Consider the following 24,312-nt stretch of genomic DNA (forward strand, 5'->3'; position numbering starts at 1 on the left):
AGTCTCTGTACTTTCTATTCCTCATGTTCTTAAAACAAACATTACTCGTTACTCTTGGCTTCGGTTTAATGTTTATAAATATTTATGTCACATCATGTACGCCATCCGATGCAGCTCATTCGCGCCATCCACATCTAGTGAAAACTAGTGTAATTGGATGACTCTTAAAATGCAAACACTCATTGGTTAGCTATTCGTCACATTTGTCCTGACGCCAAAGGAAATAATCAGAAGTAAGCAGGTGTTCTTCAAACTGCAAACGTGAATTGTCTATGCCATGCTACAATGTTGGATTCAGAAAAAGATGTTGAAATGTCTGAAATGTCGGACACAGGCGAGAGCGTATCAGGAGACGGAGACCAACAACACCTCCCTTATCTTTGGCCCTATCTAAAAGAACTTTCTGAGTTTTTAGGGCACATACTTTTTCACTTTTACCTGAGTAAAGAGGTCAAGTAGATACTTTAACTTTACCAGAGTGTTTTTAAACTACACTAGCTATATTTCTACTTAAGTAACAACTGTGTGTACTTTTGACACCACTGGTGTTAGTTCTGGCTCAGTTCTCAGATAACAAGTAACGCATGAGCAGACTGCGTCGACTCCTTACAGTCAGCCTCTCTAATCATGAAATTTCAGACATTAATAAAAAGGCTAGCTTCCCTACCGTGTCACACGATTTTAATTGATGATTCTGAGTAGCAGTGCATTGAACCTCAACGTCTGTCTTTTTTTTTTTTTTAATATCACAATTATAACCAAACTTCCTGAATGTTACAGCTGTGCCATGTTGATTTTCTTGTTTAGCTCTAGAGAGCAGTAGTACCGTAGATCATCACTAGGAGGCGAGGAACAGTGCTAGCATGGTGTGCAAATGGTCGCAAAGAACCGAGCTCGGCACAAATTGGTTTTTAGAGGGTAGTGTAAATTAGTCTTATGCACTTGGTTCTCGATAGCCAAAAAGGAACATGTTATAAACTAGAAGCATCTGTTCTTTTAAAAGTGTACAAAATGACTTAAACTATAGAATAAATGAGAGTAGTAAGGAAATACAAAGATTCATCCTTTTAAAGCCTTTATGATGCCAAAGTGGCCAGGTGTAAAAATGAGTTTTACTCCCTTGCTCCAAGCAGAAAGTGCTTTCCCCAACAGAGTAAGGTTTATTAAAGTATACCTCCTGCCACAATCTACAGCATGTGATGGGTCATTAACAGCTAGGTGCAAAGCAGCCAGGAAGAGGATTGGTTCCTCCAAGTCTGAGGTCGTGGTTCTGGACTTAAAAGAGGTGGCTTCAGATAAGAGGAGAGTTCCAGTTTAAACATCAAGGGAGAATGGAGCGGGAGATGGATAGAGGAATTGATGCGGCTGTCATCATAATGTGGATACTGCATGCAACTATTTTTGTGACAACAGCTGAGCCCAAAGAGACCTTTCTACCCTGATGGTCATGAAATCTGGACCATGACCAAAACATTAAATCTTGGAAACAAGCAGCTGAAATAAGCTTTCTCCGCAGGGTAATATGACACTCCTGTATAAATAGGGTGAGGAGCTCAGTCATCTGGCGGAGGCTTTGAGGAGCGCCGCTTCTCCACCACAGCTCAGGAAGGCTCAGACATCTGCTTATATGCTCCCAGGTGATGGCCTAGGACACTCTAGAGTGACTTTGTTTCGGCCGGACTGGGAGCCCCTCAACTTCCCTCCAATCCCACTGGGGGTGGTGTCTGGCGAGAGAGAAGTATGTACGTCTCTGCTCAGCCTGCTGCCCCCATGACCCGGTCCCAGATAGACACTATAAGTGCCTCAGCCTCAATGCTAACTCAAGGCTAACATTGGGGCTAGCCCACCTGGCCATTGGCTGGTAAACATTAAAGAACAAGATCAGGCAAGTACGCCACTTAATGATCAGGAAGAGTTCAACTTTAGCTGTTACCTCTAATGTGGACAATGGGTGAAGTAAAGAAAACCCTTCAGAAGTTTATGGATGGCTTTTTAAAAAGCCATGCAGAGGTTGTCGCTTTTCTTCTAGGCAGCCTTTTGAAAAGCGTCCCACAATTTAGTCCTTAGAAGGACTCTTAAACCATTCACCATCCATTCCCCTAGACCTCACCCTACCTCTGTTGTTTGGTTGATGCATCCCACAAAGAGGGATACCAGATGGAAGAACCACTGAAAGCGACTGCAAATCCTGGGATCCACTGTCTAAAGGGCTCTAAGTGAGCTTCTCGCAGAAATTTTTGATTTATGCACAATATTGAAGCAAGGGTTGCCAACCATCCCTTGAAAAACTGAATCGTTCTCTATATAGAAATGGAAGTACCTGCCCTGTATTTACTGGAAAAGGAACGCACTTTGTCCAATATTACTGTGAGAGTAAAAAAAGTGATCAGTAAAAAGCTAAAACGTAGGTAAACTTTTCCTTGGCCCTGCAATTGTGACCAATGAGATGACAACATATATGTAACGATCCAGAATACCCTCATCCCATTGGTCGAGCCAAGTGTTGCTCACGGAGAAGATAGCGGGAGACAACAGAGGAGTATGGAGGACAAAGGGAGTAATTTAAATGCTGACGCTGCAGGAAAAGGAATCCTGGCAGTCCAAAGGAACAGCAGAGAGGTTTCACCATGGAGGTTCTTCAAGAAGCTGATGTTCCCAACATCTAAGCTGCTGTGTGCTTTGTCCTCAGCATGCCATCTTTCACTGGTTTTGTGGAGAGGATTTTCTCCTTAATGAAGAACAAATGGACTGATGTGCGGTACAAATGTTCCACTGAATTAATTAAAGCTGAGCTCATTGTCAGCCCTAATTAAGAACTGTCTTGCTCAGAGTTTTACTCCACAGCACTCAAAGACAAACAACTCCTCACTGCTGTAAGAGCTCAGAGGAAATGCAAGTGGAAAAACGAGGCTATCGCCACATAATGTGACATTGAGCTAATACTTTTTTCTTTCTGTTTTACAACTGTAGCCTACAGTTATTGCATTTAAGGCACAAATATGTTTATAAGCTTGCACAAGTTGGCTTTTGCAACAAAAATATGCACTGTTTATTTATTGTTTTATATTCATTTTTATAGTTTGACGTTAAGTTGGACAGGCTTATTTTATACAGCAAAGTTTGTTATTTTGTATTAAAGTGAATTGCTGGATATTTGGTGCTGCTGACCACCTCTACGGCTGAGCTGTTGATTAGCAGTAGAGCGTGGTTAGGCCGGCTCTTCCTGAAGATGATGATGATCTCCTTTGTCTTCTCCACATTCAGGATCAGGCTGTTTTCTCTGCACCAGCACACCAGCTGCTCCACCTCCTCTCTGTAGTCCTGGTCATTGTTGTCCCAGATGAGGCCCACCGGGGTCTCCTCACCTGCAAACCTCATTGTGTGATTGGTGGTGAACCTGGGGACGCAGTCTTGTGTCATCAGAATGAACAGCAGGGGGCTCAGGACGCAGCCCTGAGGGGAGCCTGTGCTTAGGATAATGACATCAGAGGTGTTTTGTCTGACCCGGACTGACCGTTGGTGAGGAAGTCTAGCAGCCAATTGCAAATGGGTGTACTGAAGCCCAGATGTTCCTGTTTTCCCATCAGATGCTTTGGGATGATGGTGTTGAAAGCTGAACTGAACAGCTCCGATACACAGAAAATACAGAAATGATTTTAGATAAAATACCAAAATATCAAAGAATTGGGACCACACACTGTTTTTTTTGTTGGGATAATTTGTTGGGAGAAGGACATTTAAGTAAAGAAATAAATAATTATCTAAGGTTTTCGTCACTCTTCATTGTTATCCTTCATAGTTTCATTTCCATTTTCCTCGATTTAAAAGCCACTCCTATAGAAAAAAGAACAGAACACACCTTATGAAACTGAGCAAAATGTTCAGGGTTGTACATTCATAGCATTCTATGTTTCAATAATTATTATTTATTTTTTTTTTTAAACATGGTTATACAAAGTATATATGAAAAACAGAACAGTGCTTGATTTTACTGTAATGTCTAATGTTGAGTTTCAGCAACCCATTTCTTGTCAAAACGCAGATCTTGTTTGACAGGTGATAATCTATCCCAGTATGCCTCTAGGCTTATTAGTACCCATGCACCATGCATTCAGTAGCTCAGGGAAGAACTGAAGAAGTTCTGGCAGGTAGACTGACCTTAAGTCCTGTCAAGTTAAGCCTCTACATATAAATTTCAGGAACACATCTACAAGTTGAACTTTTCCTGACCAGTAGGTGGTGCAGCTGTAATAGCATGCTCTTTTTCTCAACTTTCCATTGTCCTTTTTGCCAGCTGGATCCATGTCCCCCAAGGTTCGTTTTACATGGCTTTATCTTACTATTCCTATTGGTGCAAATTCCCGTCGAAATTGGTAGAACAATATTTATATACTATATATTTATGTTTAGATGTATTATCTTTGAAAAACGATTGGCTTCCATGGAGAACTTTTACTTTTAAAGTCGACCTTCATTTTTTTATCTTTCATTTTGATTGAGAAATCTTCACCTCCGCTGTGCTTCCCCCTACCTAAAAACAACATCCAGTCCCTGATTGGTTGATGGGGTGGAAAATGACAGAAAGATCAGATTTTTCAACTCCAGTGAAATTCACTATGCGGACACTCAGATTTTTTTTCTAATCGCACCATTTGCATTGCTAAACATGTTTCTTTCTCATCTCTTTGCTTTATTTGCGTGACCCAAGCTTGTAAAAGCATATTTATGCGTGCTGAGTACCACATGGCTCAGTGCTTGGGCCCATTCTCTTTACAGTCATGGAAAAATCATTAGACGACCAAAACTCGATTCAATTGAATTCAATTCAGTTTATTTATATAGTGCCAATTCACAACGCATGTCATTTCAAGGACATTACAGAGGCAATTCAACCAGATCATACTGTTAAATTCATTCAATGCTTTCTATCGAAAGAAAACCAGCTGATTGCATTCTCATTAACTCAAAGGCAATCCCTCACAGCAAGCATGCTTGTACCGACAGTGGAGGAACAGGAAGAAAGCTCCAGGAGAACCAGGCTAAGTGTGAGCCATTCAACTGGGGTTCAAGCAGAAGCAGACATACGGAAAGAAGCAAGGATACTAAATGCAACTCTCAAACAAGTTCCTGGAAACACACACCCTGGCAGATGAGTTCCGAGCCAGCTCCCATGTCAGAGGATGAAAGAGAGCACATCCAGTTAGTCACAGTCAGAGAAACAGGACTACACTGAAAAAGAGACCAAGCTCCAACAACTATAAGCAAAGGTGTTGATGTCAGCAGCAAACTAACCAGTATGGTTTTGCAGCCAAACAGGAACAGACCTGATGAAGGTACTAAGAGAAAATGCAGAGAGAGCATAATGTTAGAGATTGAATCAACGAATTCTGCAGAATAGGAGAATAGAGGTAGAACAAAGCAGTATGATGACAAGAGATCCCTATGTCCTCCAGCAGTCTAAGCCTATAGCAGCATAGATATGGAGGTAGCTTAGGATAACCTGAGCCACTGTTACTATAGGCTTTATCAAAACAGAAAGTTTTGAGCCTTCCCTTAACAATAGACAGGGTGTCAGCCTCATGTACTTTACTGATGTTCATTGTTTTGCATCTGAAAATACCTGAGCTCTGAATCTTCTGATTTCAACATTGTAACCAGAAGTAAATAATCATGTATATTTTTTAACCGTCAAAATTTATAAAAGATTATTATAAATACTATGTTTGTTTGTTAGTTCTTTTCAGAAAATTGTAATATGTTTACTCCATACCAGTAGATGTTCTGTTTGTTTACTTTTGATGAAAATGTAAAAGCTATGACCTTTAAAAGGTTTGGGTAAATGTGTTTGAAACCGTGTGTCCTAGAAATTTCACAATAAATTCAAAATCTTATTGTTAAAATCTTTTACATTCTCAATGTATAATCATCAAGTACTGTAGTGTACTCTGCACACTTCTATTTCCGAGTTCAAAGTCTATACCCTCAAAGCACAGAATTTTTCATAGGTCTTGATATCAGCTATGACATGCTGTTTCTCCTTTTTGTCAGGGGGTTGCTGTTTGTACAAAACAACAAGTCTATGCCATAAGCATTTTGTAAGTTGTCTCATAGGAACACAAGATAAAATTGTGGTAGTCTTGTCTTCTTGCCTGGGAAACCGGAGAGCTTTATAATTCCCTTCAGATATCATTCATTGAGCTGTTCTGCCAAAGTATTCCTGCTTTAAACATTGAGACATTCCATCTCAACAATAACAAATTAACTCTCTAAAGATGTGCATGCAGTTCCAGATCAGGCTTTGCAAGCTGCTCTTGGACTGACCCGGTTTTATGACTTGGTGATGTCCGGTGAGATAAGTGATGCTCTCTCATAAGAGTGCTTATAATTCACTGGGTGTTTTGGTAGATATGAGGATTTCAAATTATGAGCATGTTTGTGTTGTGAACAAACAGTGTCTATACGCACCAAAACACATTTTTTTAATCTGTCGATCCAAGCAATCTAGAACACCCACTTAATTTTATGATAAAGTCTGTTGATTTACTTTTATTTGCTCATTTCTGTACATTATTTCTCTCACTGTATCACAGTGTAAATTAAGTTCAAGCGTCACCTCAGCACATAAATCTAGTCCATGTTTGTAACTTCAATTAGGACTGAAACTGACCTTTCAAACTCACACTGACTAAAGCTTTTATTCTTTTGTCGTCTCAAGTTTCGCTTCCTCTCTCTCCGTCTCGCTTCCTCTTTGAAATTTTGCCGGCAAGTTCTCGCCAGATCATTCAACCCTTGTTTGCCTTCGGTGTTGACCTTTGCGCCGTATCAGGTGTCGAGCAACGTCACGAGAAAAAAAAAGGTGTTTAACACCTGACTGTTTCGCAGCTCTTGTGTGCACAAGTTACAAAAGGAAATCATTAAAACAAACTATAAACCTGATGTAAAGAAAGTAGAGACTAAGATTTCGAATGAAAACTTTTTAACTGATTCTGAAAGCCTGAAAATTTTCTATTCCACACTTGTTTTAGAAAAAAACAAGAAACTGTGGTTCATTGGAACAACACTGAGAAATGACTCAAGAATTTTTCACAAGTTTGAGGATTTTTAAGACAAATAATCAGTATTTTTCATCAGTATTCTTAAACCAGATAAACTATACTTTCAGCATCTGTATGAGATGAGCAGTGAAGGTTAAAAACATTGGCATGGTTTGGGTTTCACCCAATGCTTAAGGTGTATGTACATGCAGCTCTTATTTTACATCTGGCGCTGTCCTGTAAGCTATGCTGAACCTGTTTGCATGTGTTTAATTCATCCCTCCATTTACTGTAAAAACTCACTTATTCAAAGTATCGTCCACTATATGTACATAATAAATATGGAGTGAATTTAGCTCCATTATTGTTTGCAATAAAAACCTTTTGTAAATGGAAATTAGAATGCAAAAAAGCAATCTAGAAATGAAACTAAAAAAAAACATTTTAACAAAAAAAAGGCTTTAAGAGGAAATGCTGTGAACTTTTAACTATTGAAAATGTAAACTATTAAATGAGGAAAAAAACACTGACAGAAGCAAGACGGCTATAAAAAGGTCCTCTGAACACCATCAGCTCTTCACTAATGCAAGTCAGGTGCGTTGGGCAAGGACACAACAACTGAGCTGGGATTGAGGCCCCGTCCACACGAAGTCAAAACGCACACGAAACGCTAATATTTTCCAGAACGTTTGTCGTAAAGACGGAGACGTAAAATAAATGTGATCGACCACATGAATGCATAAAAACGCTGCAAAATGTATGCCAGGCCTGTAAGTGGCGCTGTGGTGCCAAAGCAAAAATAGGCGAAAACATGCAACGAAATGTTGGGCATGCGCAGTAATATTTATACAACAACCAAACCGGAAAATGGCCCTGCGGGTCCATTTTCGTGGTTCAGTCAAATTCAGGTGCTGAACTATGTCGTCGATATTGCTCTGTTCTTCCTGGAGATATTCCAGAAGAAGAAGATTCTGTTGTAAGCCCGACAGCAGGGTGAGTAGCATGAGCAGCAACCATTCAACACAGTACATTGTTATTGTGATACTGTGTCGCGCATGCGTGTTTAGAGGCGACTCTATGACGCATGCGTGTAAAAAAAAAATGCGGTTAGAGCTTAAAGATGGAAACGCAAAAACGGCGTTTCAAAATCTTCCCACTGTGAAGGCTGAATAAAAAAAAGATTGTTTACAGACCCCCAAAATGCCGGCTTCGTATGGATGAGAGGGTGATTTGGTGAAAAACTAGTGAATTTAGGCCAGGGTTTGACTTCGTGTGGACGGGGCCTTAAAGCCGAAACCCTCCAGATGCAGGACAAACCTCTGCATTCAGGTTGGCATTCTGCGAGGAGCTAATAGTTGCTTTCCTTTTTTAAACTAACACCTAAAATAGTTGCTTGAGTTTGACTCAGCAGATTAACAGTTAAATAAGACTAAACAACTTTAGAAAAGTTGATTTTGCTGTATAATAATCCTGGTTGCCAACTTCCAAATGAGTAGTTTGATTAGACTTATTGGAACCAATGACATGTTCAAAGTAAATTCCAGTGTTCAATAATATGCAGTGTCAAAGTACATTGACTTTTTTATAATTATTACAACAAAAACTGGAGTAAGATATAAACAATGTAGGGAGGTAATTTAACACTAATTCAGAGTGGGACCAAATGCACTCAGATTGGTGTTAAATTTAACTCCTAAAGTGTTACTTTAACGCTGTAAAATCTTCTATGCTCAACTTTGCGCCCAATTAAGTTTTTTGTAGTCTCTGCTTTTGATACCTTCATGTTAAGCTACTTAGATCTATTTTTTCCCCCTAATTTTCTGGTTCTTAAGTTGTCGCCTATTTGTTCTGTTTGATGGATAGCACCAGAGATGGGAAATGTGGAGTCAACAAGTCATCTCCATGTCATGTATTTGATCTACCCAGCCACTGAAGCAGGTGAGTCCAATCTTCACCGGGAATCAACCTGTGCATATTCAACTCACCTAGTTAATTGGCTGGGTAGATTAAATACATGACATGGAGATGACTTGTTGTCTCCACATTTCCCATCTCTGTAGCAGACATCGACTTGGCGCATTGCTGCCTTCAGTCACTGTGAAATTCCCTGTGTTGATGGAGAAAATTGTCCAGATAGTTTTTTCAAGCATCCATAAGCATTGGCGATCATGAGCTGCAATGAAATACAAGTAGTGAGTCTATTTTAAAAATGTAAGGAGTAGAAGTAAGAAAAATTCTAAAAATTGGTTACCCCAGTTAAGTAAAGATAGTCAAAATCTCCATTTTAAATAAGGTAACAAATTATTTTTCCTTAATTTCTTAAAACCTCTGGTCAAGACTGAGCAGAAAACACTAAAGAAGGAGAGCAAAAATGTTATTTGAACACATTCTACTATTCGTTGATATACATTACTCTTATGATTTCAATCTCGTGATGTGGTAAAATGCCTGTGGAAGTGATACAATCTGGTATTTTTTACATGCAGATCTAGTTTAGTCTCACTGATGTAAATACAGGGACAGATGTTTTCCTACTAAATGGCACAGTGATAAAATGCTGAATAACATCAGGTCGAATTCACTAAAATATTTGCTTTAGAGATCTACCTGACTTTTACTTCCAGGTTGTTTGAGTTCAGCCTTTGTTAAATACAGCTTTTGTCCTTTCGTAGTTAAGTATTTCAATTGGTGACAGACAAACAAAAGAAGATAAACAGGGTATATTTGCAGAGGTTGACTAAATAACTTTGTTGCTTAAACCAAACCAAACTCTAGAATGATGTAACACTTAAGTCTTAAGAAACAAAGATCTTTGAATATTCTGCGATCACCCTTTTTAACATAGCTTTTTTCTGTTAAGGCCCTCATTTGTCATGTTCGAAATGATTAAGAACATGTTTTGAAGGACTGAAAATTTTCCAGAAGGTGTAAACCTCAGAGATGAATTTACTTTGGACTTTGAGCAAAAATTCCCCACCTGTTTCCCTATGAAAATCTCCAAATGATGGCTCATCAAGATGATCTATAACAGCCGGTGGTTTTCCTGGAGCACATGCCATTACAGTTTGTGTATTTATCTATGTGTGTAGGTGTGCGTTTGTACTGGTAACAGCTGGACTCTGCCTTGCCTGGACTTAGCCTACACGGTAACACCTTTAAGATTGGTATTAACAAGGCTCCTTTCTTATTCTTGGAAAATTATAAAGCAGAGTATACTAGTTTACACTTCCCTTTAGCTCATTTTTGTATTTCAGCTAATAAAAACCTGAATTAAAAAAGTAAATGCAGATGTTTGAACACATCTGCTAGTCTGATAAAAGCTAACAACAAGACACCCATTCATTCAGTTTAATTCAGCTTATTTAAATAGTGCTAATTCACAACATGTAATTTCAAGGCACTTTATAGAGACAATGGTGTCCAAACATCTGTACTAATAGGGCACAATATAATGGTTACGCCATTTTAGATGAGTGTCCGGACATCTAGTGGATGAAATAGTAGTAGACTTCAAATTTCCCATAATGCACCTTGAAAATTCTTGATCATCCATGGTCACTAGATGAGCAAATACATACCAGATTGCTTTGCTAAAGCTCTCCTCACAAAGCATTATGGGATTTGTTGTAGCGGAGACAAATAACAAAGATGGCGCAGGCACCGTACAGGAAGGCCGAGCTACTTGAACAGGAAGCGAAAAGTAATAATCACTTGTTTGAACGGTCAGTTAACTAAGTTCACTATAAAGTTCACTATATAGTCCCCACTCTATATAGTGATAGAGGGATTAAGAGGTTAGGGCAGACATTCGGACACAGCAAATCTAATCAAATCATACTGACAGATAGGTTAAAAATTTTCGATCTAAGGTAACCCAGTTGATTGCATCAAGATCTAGCTGCAATCCCTAACGCCAAGAGCTCAATGCTAATGGCATGCTGCTGCTGCGGATTAGCATTTAACTGTGAGTAAGCTAGACCTCATTAATAACCAGGCCTGTGGCCTCACCTGCCGAAATATGTGCATATATATGTGTATATATATATATATACACACATATATAATCGCGATTAATCGCATCAATGCCTAAGTTAACTCGCGATTAATCGCATTTTAATCACACATTTTTTTTCTGATTGAAAATCATTTAAATACTCTCGATGACATACAAAAAATACATACAGGCAAGGTTTGTGCCAATGTTCTTTTTTTTAAATGAAAACAGGTCACAGACACTGATTTATGCCATAGACATATGGCAAGAAGATGGGGAGGCATGTAGCAAAAAATAACAAATATGTAGCCAAAAAAAGGCCCTGAAAACAGGCTGATGTAAAAGACAGTCTTTACAGTTAATACAGTCTTTTGAACAAAGACAAGCATTTTACCCTACTGCTGTAAAATGTAGTAGAGTTAACATTAGATGTCAATTAACCAAGGTAATAATGAACAATTTTCAATCAATACATCAAAATCAATAGACCGACATCATGGAGGTAGTCTATGCTCTAGAAAGTTACTTTTCAGCCTCTTAACAAAAATGAGAACACACACACACCCACCCACACACACACACACGATACTGACCTGTGGCGTACACAGACGGCAAGAGTGCCATAGCAGATTCCATTTCACCTCAGTAATCTGTTTTCTCAGCGTATTTCAGGTTGCTACTAGGCACCAGACACTCAACTTGTTTGTTGGTGGTGGGGCTTAAAGAAAAGGCACTAGTGTCACCCAGTGTATGAGCGTCTTTTTTCCTTGAGGAGCTCCGCTCTCGAAGCCTATGGAAAATGCATAGACTGGGGGAAAATAGCCCCGCCTTCCCGCAGGCTGCAGCGGGATGTACTTGGAAAATTGTACCATAAAACCACATAGCGTTAATCTCACGTTAAAAAAATTATCGCCATTAAAATGGCCTCGCGTTAACGCGATAATAACGTGATAATTTTGACAGCACTAATTTATATACATCAGATTTTTTCTGTGTTTCTGATTGACTTTTATGAATTCTTTGTGCTCTTTGAAATTTGTGCAATGGGTCATTTTGGGGGCAGGCTTTTCTCTGGAGTGGGGCGCCCCTGAGCAATAGCCACGTTTGCGTGTTCCCGTGGAGGGTCCACCTCATTAAGTGCCATCCCAAACTACTTAGTGGGTAGGGTCACCACCATACAGTACCCACTAATTGGTTAGGACGAGTGTATCAGTTGCAGCCACGTTGGAATTCGACAGCAGGTGTAACAGCGACCTATTGGCAGAGAAAGTGCTGATTTTTTTCCCTGCTACACCCGGCTAAGCTACTTCGCTTCTTCTTCTTCTTGTTTACTACTGGTGGTTGGCTTTGGTCGCAGTACCGCCACCTTCTGCTCTGGAGTGTAAACGCTTCGCCTATGAGAAAAAGGAGCAGCGCATGAACCGAACGAAACACACGCGAATCGAACCGAGACAGTCGAACCGACCGGTTCGGGACGGTTTTCATAAACCGTCCCATCCCTAATATATATATGTTATATCAGTAAAAACAATAAAATAAAAAAAATCTAAATTCTGAAATACATTTTTGAAAAAATAAAATCAAAACATATCAATCGATAAAGCAAAATCATTTGACATGACCAAATCTTAAAAATACTTTACTCTCAAAAGATAATTTTTTTTGAAAACTTTTTTCTGTTTCATTTCTGGATTTCATTTTGTCCAATTTCAATAGAATAAATGCTTTTTATTTCATTTCAATTTGAAAAAAACATGTCAATTGCTTGCAACAATAATGGAAGATTTACTTCATACCATGTGCTGTAAAGTCATAGTTGCCTCTTAAAAGTTTCTCCAGTCCTGAGTATAGAGAAGCGAAGCTACCAGCTCTGATGACATTGACAACTCCAGCCGCTACTAGAAACACTCCCAAGAAGTTCCTCGATTATGACTTCAACCCTGATGGAGTGGATTTAGAGGTGAACACCACAAATTGAGGAGAGTGTTCAAAGATTTACAGCCAGGAAATAAAGTGTGAATTAAAACATACATTCAGCAGCCAAATTATGTCATGCTGCGGCTTTATGCGTGCTCCCCCACCCTAAAGGGCTGGGCTGGTTCCAACTTCTATGGCACCAGTAAAAAAATGCCATGTGTTTGATGGGAAGAGAGATGTACGCATATGTCAAGTTTCAGCTGATGGTCTGAAAGGGCAATTAGAGTCTCCAGGGCTTTAGGAAGAATATAGGCCTCAAGGGGGGATATTTAAATCTATTAAAAGAGCATTGATACAGAGTTTGAAATAAAAGTCTTATGGGAAACTTTCTTCTCAGAGCTCTAATGCCAACACTAATCTTTAAGTCCTTAATCTTTCGCCCCTCTCGTCTTTGATTCCCTCGCTGTTCTCTACTATTGTTCTATCTGCAGCTTGGCTCTCCTTTCCTGACCTACTTTATGATCTGTCAAAAGACCCTAGAGCTGTGGTCACAATTGCTCAGTGAGAGAAATGGAGCTTGAGATAACTGGAGCGATCAAGCAGTGTAACTAGTCAAAAGTAGAGAAGAGAAGCAAAACTCGACCAGAATCCTTCAGAGGAATGATGGGTTCTGTGGGAAACAGCTCATAAATGTTGCATTTCTGTCATTTGCCTGAAAAGATGATGGCCATGTAATCCAGGCAATGAAATAGGCTGTTTTAGAGACGATGCCTTTAGAATATGGGTTAAAAGATTATGTCAATTTGTATCAAGTGTATTTTCTATATGTGTATCTTAATATTATTAACATAGGATCTTGTTTTATTCCTGACTTCCAAATACGGAAAACTCTTATGCCAAACAAACATTTTTTAATATGAGTTTTGTATTACAATGCATTATCTGTATGTATTCAAATGCAAATCAAATGCTATTACCATAAGGGCAATAAACATGTTTTTTTCTGTCTATTGTGCTTGGAAATATTTCCAAGAACTGTTGTCTATGTCCAGTACACCAACTTCTAGGAACTGAGGAAACCCAAGATTGCAGGAGTGTCTGTTTCAATTTTTAAATGATTGGAAAACCAGAAATATGTGCTATTCACACGGTCTGAGCATGGATATTTCATAGTGCTCATACTTGCTGACTGGGAATTCTCCTAGTTCTATGTTCTCATGTCACAGCTAAGTATTTTTAATAATAAACAACCTCTGTTAGTACCTGGCTGTGTTACCTAGCAATGTTTTCTTTTTATTTAACTGCCTATGGGCAGTTCCTCAGGGAGGCATTATAAAAAGGAATGTTCATTTGCAACAAACAAAAAATATATAAGAAAATATATACCTACCACTTTGCCCAAGACAAGGTCATTGGTTCTTTTCATTTGCTGTCAATGGAAACGGGAGAAATGTGGTTGCTATCTAATACATTCCTTTGTGTTAACAGCAAAAGGACTCTGTTTGCAATATATTTTACCCCATGCCAAAATAACATTTTCTCATTGGTTTGGGTCATGGCAAACGAGTGGCTGTCAAGACTCAGAATAAAAAAATCCAGTTAATTGAGGTGGACAAAACAGTTAGACTTCCTGAAACGTAAAAAAAAAAACTGGATGGAAGGCATCAGCATCTAGAGCAGGAACCTATGCGGTTGGAGACAGCAGGTTAGTGACCACGTCTTTCTGGAAGTGGATGATCACAAAAGATTGAGTCATTCACCTGGTCTTATGATTCAGTTTGAGTCCAGAGGTAAAGGATTGTTCGGGGCATTGGCTGTCAAAGCGACGCAGCGGTTGCCACAAAGCGAGTCCCAGACGCAGGTGTATCTGATGTTAGACAACAGGCAGGAGATCAGAACCAAGCAGGCGGATGTAGGCAGGATAATCCAGAGGGCAAAGCAAAAGACGACGTCGGAGACTAGTCGGTTGTCAGGGCCAGGAGGTCAGAGATCCAATAAGGTGCCGAAGGAGAATGTCAAGGCCGAAGTCAAAATGGCTTTTTAGTGTGGTAAAGAGTTCCAAGCTATTTTGTGAGCTCAGATCTTTAAATTATGGAGGTTCTGAATGAAATCAAGTCATATTTGGGCAGATATCCCCTTTAAATAAGAGTATTTGGGCTTTAATCAGTTTCTAGCAAGTCGGCTGGTCAAAACGCCCTGCTAGAAATTGATTAAAGGCCAAATGTGGTTGAAGAAAGGTGATTTTTGCCTAAAAAGGACTTGTTCTATTTAAAATAAGATGCTTCTGAATGAAATCAAGTCATATTTGGGCAGATATCCCCTTTGAATGAGAGTATTTGGGCTTTAATACATTTAATACATGCAAGTAAAAACGGCTATTTTGTGTTGTAATGGTCCTTTAAAAGAGTTCCAAGCTGTTTTGTGAGCTCAGATCTTTAAATCATGCATCTCCTGAAGGAAATCTAGTCATATTTAGGTAGAAATAACCTTTGAGTGACTAAAAAACAATGCAGAGTCCCGAGGATCGTTGCAAAAGGTATCATATCTTTATTGAAAACCCTCCAGTAAATCATATTTATTGTAGTGTAGTCTCCAATGTCAGGGCTACACAAAGTCATCAGACCGAGTATAGAAACATGTCTATAACGTAACTGCCGTTATGTGACAAACGTTAAGCTTTCGAATCTTTAATTAGGCCTATATTATAATTTAATTAGGCCTATATTATAATGCAACTGTGTGTATCTGCATGTCATGACCGTTTAATCCAGAGAAAAGCAGGTTTACGCTATCACCCAGCGGGCTGCGGTGCGCGCTCCCGTGAGCGCAATCAGATTCTCGCAGACATTCACTTTTTTCGCACAACACCGGCATCAAAGTATTGCTTAATAGCAGCGTGTACCTCGTCATTTGTGGCGCTCATGATTTGGAAAAATGGAAACAAACCCCGTCTTTCCGGTTCAAAGGACGGACCAGTTCTTTTGTCCAATCAGAGATGATTCCTGTCGCCCGAGGGTACCTAGCATTTTCGTTTTGGTTAATGTCGCTGTGTTTTCTCTTTTTGTGTTGTGTTTTCTGATTTGCCGTTATGTTTTCTCTTTTTGTGTTGTGTTTTCTGATTTGCCGTTGTGTTTTCTCTTTTTGTGTTGTGTTTTCTCTTTTTGTGTTGTGTTTTCTGATTTGCCGTTGTGTTTTCTCTTTTTGTGTTGTGTTTTCTGATTTGCCGTTGTGTTTTCTCTTTTTGTGTTGTGTTTTCTGATTTGCCGTTGTGTTCTCTCTTTTTGTGTTGTGTTTTCTGATTTGCCGTTGTGTTTTCTCTTTTTGTGTTGTGTTTTCTGATTTGCTGTTGTGTTTTCTCTTTTTGTGTTGTGTTTTCTGATTTTGCCATTGTGTTTTCTCTTTTTGTGTTGTGTTTTCTCTTTTTGTGTTGTGTTTTCTGATTTGCCGTTGTGTTTTCTCTTTTTGTGTTGTGTTTTCTGATTTGCCGTTGTGTTTTCTCTTTTTGTGTTGTGTTTTGCACCTCAGGGCCACCGTACCATACAGACCAAAAAGATGTGTTTTTGCTCCTCGCTTCAGAGGAAAGCTCAGCCCCGGAAGTAAAGAGAACAAAATCTGTAAAAAGCAATTTGAAATGAACACAATTTTAACATGAAAAATGATTCAAGGAAACAAGATAACAAGTTACTCTCAACAAATTTTTTTTATTCAGAAGCCTTTCAATGTTTTTCAGAAAAAAAGCTTTGCCTCGTCTGTTCCTGTTTGGCTGTAACACCATCCTGGAGAGAAATGTCAGCTGTGCTGCTGCCATCAACACCTTTGTTTATAGATGTTGGAGATCTGCCTGTTTTTCCAGTTTAGTCCTGTTTCTCTGAGTGTGACTGGCTGGATGTTCTCTCTTCATCCTCTGACATATGAGTTCGCTCAGAGCTCGTCTGCCTGGCTGTGTGTTTCCTGGTTTACAGCTGCTTTCTGTATCTCTGCTTCTGTCTCCTTGAACCCCAGTCGGCCTCGGCAGATGGCCGCTCACACTGAGCCTGGTTCTGCTGGAGGTTTCTTCCTGTTAAAAGGGAGTTTTTCCTCTCCACTGTCGCTACAAGCATGCTTAGAGTGAGGGATTGCTGAAGAGTCAATGAGTTACCATATTTTAACTGGTTTTCAACTGGTCAACTGGTTTTCCTTAGATAGAAAACTTTGAATCTATTCGACTGTATGATCTGGTGAACTGTAAAGTGCCTTGAGATGACATGTGTTGTGAAATGGCGCTATATAAATAAACTGAATTCAATTCAGTTAAACTCTGTACAATCAACAAAGCAACAAATGAGTGACTATTCTGTATATAAACAGTTGAAACATTGTAAATAGTAAGTAACTTTGCCTGTCAAAGAAAATAAACTCTCAAAAGAGTTCTCTAAAGTATGGTTACTACTTACAAGATTAAACTTTGACTGTCTACTTAAGCAATTTAAAACCAGTTCATTAACATAAAATATGTATAAAACACATATTTGATATGTATGAAGACATTAACTTCATATGTTTGTGCTTTATTCAATAGAACAAAAGAAATTGTGGCCCAAGTCAACCAAGACATGGCTTTTGACATAAAGCAGGGTCCAGCTATTCCATTTGCTGAGGCCTAGTATCCTGCAACTTTTAGATTTGTTTTTAGTTCAACTCACCTTAATCAAGTAATTAGATGATTGAGAGGAATCTGGGTGAACTGACTTCATACTGAGGAGGTAACTCACCCATTTGATTAAGGTGTGTTGGACCAATGATGGATCTAAATGTTGCAGGAAGTGGAATTGCCCACCCTTGACATAAAGTAATACAGTAGAGTAGGCTAGCACAGAAATAACTAAGGGAGATGAGCTGCAGGGATATACAGCTCAGGTAGGTGAATACATACAAGGTCAAGTCAAAGGTCGTATTCATTACCAAGGTTTTATGGATGAGTGGCAAGAAGAATTCTGTTCTTGACTGGACAAAAAAACAATAACTTCCATTTATGGTAGCCACAAACAATATAAGGGACATGGCAAACAGACCAAAGATGGTGTTTTGGTCATATAAAACCAAAACTGAACATTTCAGCCCCTTCCTCAAAGCAGTATGACCCTGATTTACAAGCAAACATGATTCCACTATAAAAACTGACTACAATACTGGGGAGATCAAAATCACATCTGCCACATTAGCAAAACAGCACTTTGCAAGTTTCCCTTCATAAATATGGTAAAGATGTCCTGATCATCAGGGGAGGTGGATATGATGTATTAAATAAACCAAATGCACTTTATTTGTAAAACCTGACTTGACACACACACATATATATATATATATATATATATATATATATATATATATATATATATATATATATATATATATATATATATATATATATATATATATATATATATATATATATATATATATATATATATATATATATATATATATATAGTGTGTTTGAAAGCCAATTGCAAACTCGCAACAGCATTTCAGTTCATAGTTCACAGTGCGGAGCAGCCTGGGTGATGAGAGGATCAGCTTCTTTGTGTTCAAGGTGATGGTTCTCAACCAGAAAAAGATGGTTTGGTAGAAAATTTTCTAGCTTAAGGGTAGAAATAAATCCCTTCTGCTCTCCCAAATTCTCCATGATAACTGATAGCTGCACATGCAAAATCTTCATATGGCAGTCCACAACATGTACGTAACAAATGAGTGCACAATGTTAGTGGATCGCCCACAAGTGCATTTATTGCAGATGTTTTTAGTATGTTTACTCAAACAGTTTACTCAAACAGTTAGTATGTTTACTTATATTAAGAATCTTAGCTGATCCTGAAGTGATTGTGGTGGAAAATTAACAGTATTGTTAACGTGTATACGTATTAATCCTGACGATCCTGTATAAGGTGAAAGAGGGATGGCAATATAATTGGAGAAAACAACGAGGTTCACCACGCAGGCTTAAAATGATTTAAAATATGATAATGACCTAGTCAAAGTCCAATCTAGTAGATGTAACTCTAAAATTTGCAAAGTGTTCATAGATGTTTCCTAACGATCCGACTCAGCTAGATTTAATTTGCAAAGATGAATGTGCAGAAGTTCTTCAGGACTTTAAAGCTTGTAGAGACATACCCTATAAGTCCTTTGGAAAAAACTGGTTTTAAAAAGTATTGGCTAAAGTACCACGGATTAAACTGGATACAAATTCTCCATTTTTTATCTTGTCGGATCTGTCATTCATGCATTTACAGTAAAACCCTTGAAAAATCCCTGTTTCATACTTACAAGCCTGTCTGGACTTGATTTTAGGCCTTTTTTATGGCTCTATGTGGTGATTGATGTAGTCACACTACAGTCAGAGATTACTGCAAGCAGCAAAGCTGAGCCAACCGCTGGAAATGCGCTGATGCAGCGTGTTTTACCATCCCCCAACAAGCACTCTCCGACTCATTCATGTGGAGATAGATTCAATTCCCAGAATACAGAAGAAAAAAAAAGGAAGCACAGGCGGGACAGATGAACTGGATTTCTAGGTATTCCCAGTATACGAAACTGATATATGTGTATTTTCCCCTACTATGTAGTGCAAGTATTGGTACAGTATTTGTCTTTTCACATCTCAAGAGACCTCCAGCTTTTTTAGCTTGTTCTTTGTGGTCTTTTGTAGTTTTTAGACAGTTCTGTTTGTTCATTTACTGAGCCGTTCCATAAAAAAACAATATAAGTTTATCTAAAATGGATGAAGCCACCTGTCAATCAACCCTGGCTGGAAGCTCTGCTCTCTACAAACAAATTCACCAGGATTTAGCATTAGGTTGGCAAAACAGAAATGGGATTTTTTTTTTAAAACAAGACATTGAATCAAAGGCTAAGTATTGTTAAAGCGGATGGTTAATTCAGACATGCTTAGCCTAAAGTATTTAGAGGGTGGGACACAGTTAATTATTTTCTTCAAAGCAAAAAGTCTTGAAAAATGTAAAAGAGGAACAGATCTGCCGTGAGCAGATGAACAAAATAATGTTTTTTTTTTTTCGTTTTTTCTTTATTTTATTCTCTATATTCACTTACCTGTTTTGTATTTGTAAAAAGTGTCTGACACAACTTTACTAAAGGCCAGCCGGGTTGTGTCCCTAATAATTTTTCCTCCACTTTTAGTGCATGGGCATTAATTTCAAATTTTCCCTTGTTGCAATTAAATCATTTTACTGAGTTGACTTAGAAAAAAAATGTTGCTTGATGGCATTATTTTAGATATAAATTACAAAAATGTATTGATTTTAATGACAAATAACATCAAAAACTATAGTTACGCTGCTATAGGCTTACGCTTCTGCAGGACCACTTTTCATCTTTATTCTCAAATTATGCAGTATTTGTTAGTTCAACCTCTTGCTTTATGATCTTTCTGCTTTTTTCATTGTAGTAGGGTCATCTGGTCTGAGCTGCAGCTATCAACAACTTCCATTATAAATAGAGTTGGACCTGTGTTTAGTCCTGATTCTCTCTTAAAGAAGCTATGGGGTCAGCTTTTACTGTGACTCCATGTGCTCTCTTGTATCTCTTTTGGAATGAGAACTGGCTAAGAGCTAATTGACTGTTACCTTTTCTAATAAAGAAAGTATTTATGGAACAGTGCTTCTATCTTTAAATCAAGACTAAAAACACATTTGTTTAGGATTGCCTTTGACTGTTCTAGTTAAACAGTTCAACTAAAACATATTTTCTTTAATGCAACTGTTTTTAATATTATTTTTTTGTTTCTGCATTTTTTATTTTATTTTATTTATTTATTTATTTTTTCCTACTTGCTTTGATTCTGTTTTATCTTCCTGTATTTTAATCATGTACAGCACTTTGCATTGTCTTTGTACTGAATTGTACTATACAAATAAATTTGCCTTGCCTTGCCTTGCCTATGAATATTCTTTTTGCATGTCTGCTTCTCTTTCGGTGAACCCCCCTGTCATTCTCACCAGAAGGTCCCTCACTCAGAGCTTGGTTCTGCTGGCGGTTTTGCCTGTTGATAGGATGTTTTTGTCAGGTTGAGTGGAGGTTTTGAGAACCCCAATGCAGAGAGGAGTAGGCATGGATGAGTTTGGGTGATTTAAGGAAAGTCGAAGAGGAACAGAGGCAAAAATAAAAAAATACTGAAAACCAAACAAAAAACATCAGGGAACATACTTGAGGGAAGCAAGAGACTAGAAAGCAACAAAACATCTACAACAAGCAGAAGAAACAAGCACTGAGTGAAGGCTCTGCTGCTCTTTTAAGCCCAGCACTCTGATTGGAAAGATTATCTTTACCTGTGTAAGCTACCCAGGTTCTCTCCAAAGATCCTCTCTGGAAGAGATGCATAAGTCGCACTCACTAACACACAGGAACCCTGACAGTTTTCCTCTCCACTGCTATGCATGCAAGCTTGGTGTGAGGAATTGCTGTACAGTTAACCACACAAGGCAAGTGAATGTCTACTGTTCAACTGTAGTTTTCCATCCTTAGAAAACTTTAAACCATTCTGACTGGGTGACCTGATTAAATTGTCTCTGTAAAGTGCCTAAAGATGACATGTGTTGTAAATTGGCGCTAGAATAATATACAGAAATAATTTAATAAAACCAGCAAGGTGTCTTGCCAACAGCATTATAAAATTTTAGGTTAGGGGGTTATAGCTGGAGTGGTGGTAGAGAGTGGCATCACCTGTCACACATCTTGTGTTGGTCTACAGCAGGGGTCGGCAACCAATGGCTCCGGAGCCACGTGTGGCTCTTTCATCCTTCTGTTGTGGCTCCCAGTGACTTTGGGAAATAGAATATTTTATTAAAATTAAATCATTAAAAAATTATAAATTAAAATAATTTTAAAATAAATGTCTAAATCTGAAGATTATGGTAAACTTGTAACATTAAAACAAAAAGTTTTGAACATTTTTAGCACCCAAAATATACGTCATGTCCGCCGATGTGCGACAGGCATTCCTAGCATACCCCACATGTCTGACAGACCACATTTTTTAGCTCACTGATTTATTGACTTTTTGACCCTCGCCTGGAAGAAACATTATGAATAAATCTAAGAAAAGGAAACATCCTGAAGATGGCAGAACATTTAATGCTACGTGGACAGATCATTTTGCTTTCACCGTTGATGAAACTGGTTCACCAGTCTGCTTAATATGTGGCGAAAGACTGGCAAACAACAAGAAGTCAAATGTTGAAAGACATTTCGAGAACAAACACTCTGTCTTTGCTAAAAGATATCCCGAGGGAGAGGAGAGAAAAAAGGCTGTTTCGGAGCTGATGCGGAAGGCTGAAGCGAGCAGGAGTCACTTCAAGAAGTGGATTAAGACCGCAAATTCCACTACATGTGCCAGTTTCGTGGCTACTCAGGAAATAATCAAGCATGGTAAACCATTTACAGATGGAGATTATCTCAAAGAAACATTTGTTAAGATTTCAGAACATCTTTTCTCGGACTTCAGAAACAAAGATTAAATTTAGCAGAAAATAAAAGACATGCCTCTCTCTGCCAAAACTGTCCAAGACAGAACTGTGAAGATGGCAGAAAACATAACCAGACAGCAGATTGAAGATATCAATTCAGCTTTGGCCTACGCAATCGCCTGTGATGCGTCAAAAGACAAAAATGACATTGAACAAATAGCGTTGTTCTGCCGATACGTGAGCGCTACTGGGCCACAGGAAGAAATGATTGATTTAATACCGCTAAAAGGCCAAACACGGGGGGAGGATATATGTGAGGCTGTATTGGACTGTTTGAGAAATAAAGAAATAAAGACCACCCACCTGGTGTCAGTAGCTACTGATGGGGCACCGTGCATGACAGGAGCGCAGAAGGGCTTTGTAACTTTACTCCAGAAGTCATTGGATAGAAAATTGCTGACTTTCCATTGTATCTTGCATCAGGAAGCACTGTGTGCGCAAACATTTCCTCCGGAATGCACAGAAGTAATGGATGTTGTCATTCAGATTGTCAACAAAATAATGGCAAAAGGTTTAAATCACCGTCAGTTTCGCTCATTACTAGATGAGATGGACACCAAGTACTCTGATCTCCTGCTGCATAACAAAGTCCGGTGGCTGTCCAGAGGAGAAGTGCTGAAACGCTTTGCAGCGTGTCTGGAAGAGGTGAAAACTTTCCTCAGCAGCAAAGGGCTCACCTTTCCTGAGCTGGAACAGCCAGAGTGGCTGGAAAAGCTACACTTTATGGTCGATATGACAGCGCACCTGAACACATTGAACACATCTCTTCAGGGGAAAGGAGGCACAGCTCTGCACCTGCTGGAAGAGGTGCTGGGATTCGAGCGCAAGCTAACAGTGTTGGCCAAGGATTTAGAGCGACTCGCACTGCATCACTTCCCCTCTTTGAGAGAATACCAACAAGGTGGGAATGTGATAAATACGCAGTATTTGCAATCTGCAATCACTGCAATGCAAGCGTCATTTGGGAAACGATTCTGTGAGTTCAGAGAGGAAAAAAACACTCTATCTTTCCCTGTCACTCCTCTAAGCATCGATCCATCCCTGTTGAATATGACTGCATTTCCAGGTGTAAGTCAACCTGATCTAGAGATGGAACTGGCCGACATCGCCGACAAAGACATCTGGGTGTCAAAGTTCAAGAGTTTGACAGCTGATCTTGAAAATGTGTGCCATCAGAAGGCCGTTCTCGCTCAGAATCACAAATGGAGCGAAGTTGCCAACCTTCCCAAACAGGACAAACTTGTATTCAAAACATGGAATGCCATCCCCGACAGCTACATCAACATGAAGAGGTATGCATTTGGAGTCCTTGCAATCTTCGGATCCACATACATCTGTGAGCAGGTCTTCTCCAACATGAACTTTATTAAAAACAAGCACCGCTCACGCCTCACAGACGTCAGCTTACGTTCCTGTTTGAAGATGAAGGTGACATCTTACAGCCCTGACATGAAGACGCTGTGCGGCGAGGTTCAGGAGCAAAAATCACATTAACCAGGTAAAATAAATATTTTAATTAGCTATTGTTTTACATGTGTGTGCGTGGTTGTCTGGAATATAACAGTCAAATATAAATACATACCTATATATTGTTAAGTGAAATAGTCTTTTTTTTTTTTTTTTTATTCAGGAGGACAGGTGACCGCACACACGCGATGGGACACAGAAGCAGACTGCACATTTTTCGGTTTGCATGGTTCGTTCAGTGCCGGTGGATAATATTTGAATAAGTTTTGATTTTTTATCTCCTGAATAAGAGGAGGACAGGTGACTGCATTCTGTTTCTATTTTTCCTTCAGTGCGGGTTGGGTAAGTTTCGGTTTTTATTTCTTAAATACAAAGACCC

The sequence above is a fragment of the Cyprinodon tularosa genome, unplaced genomic scaffold (genome assembly GCF_016077235.1).
Source record: "Cyprinodon tularosa strain WSP-4 unplaced genomic scaffold, ASM1607723v1 ctg166, whole genome shotgun sequence".
NCBI classification, from domain to species: domain Eukaryota; kingdom Metazoa; phylum Chordata; class Actinopteri; order Cyprinodontiformes; family Cyprinodontidae; genus Cyprinodon; species Cyprinodon tularosa.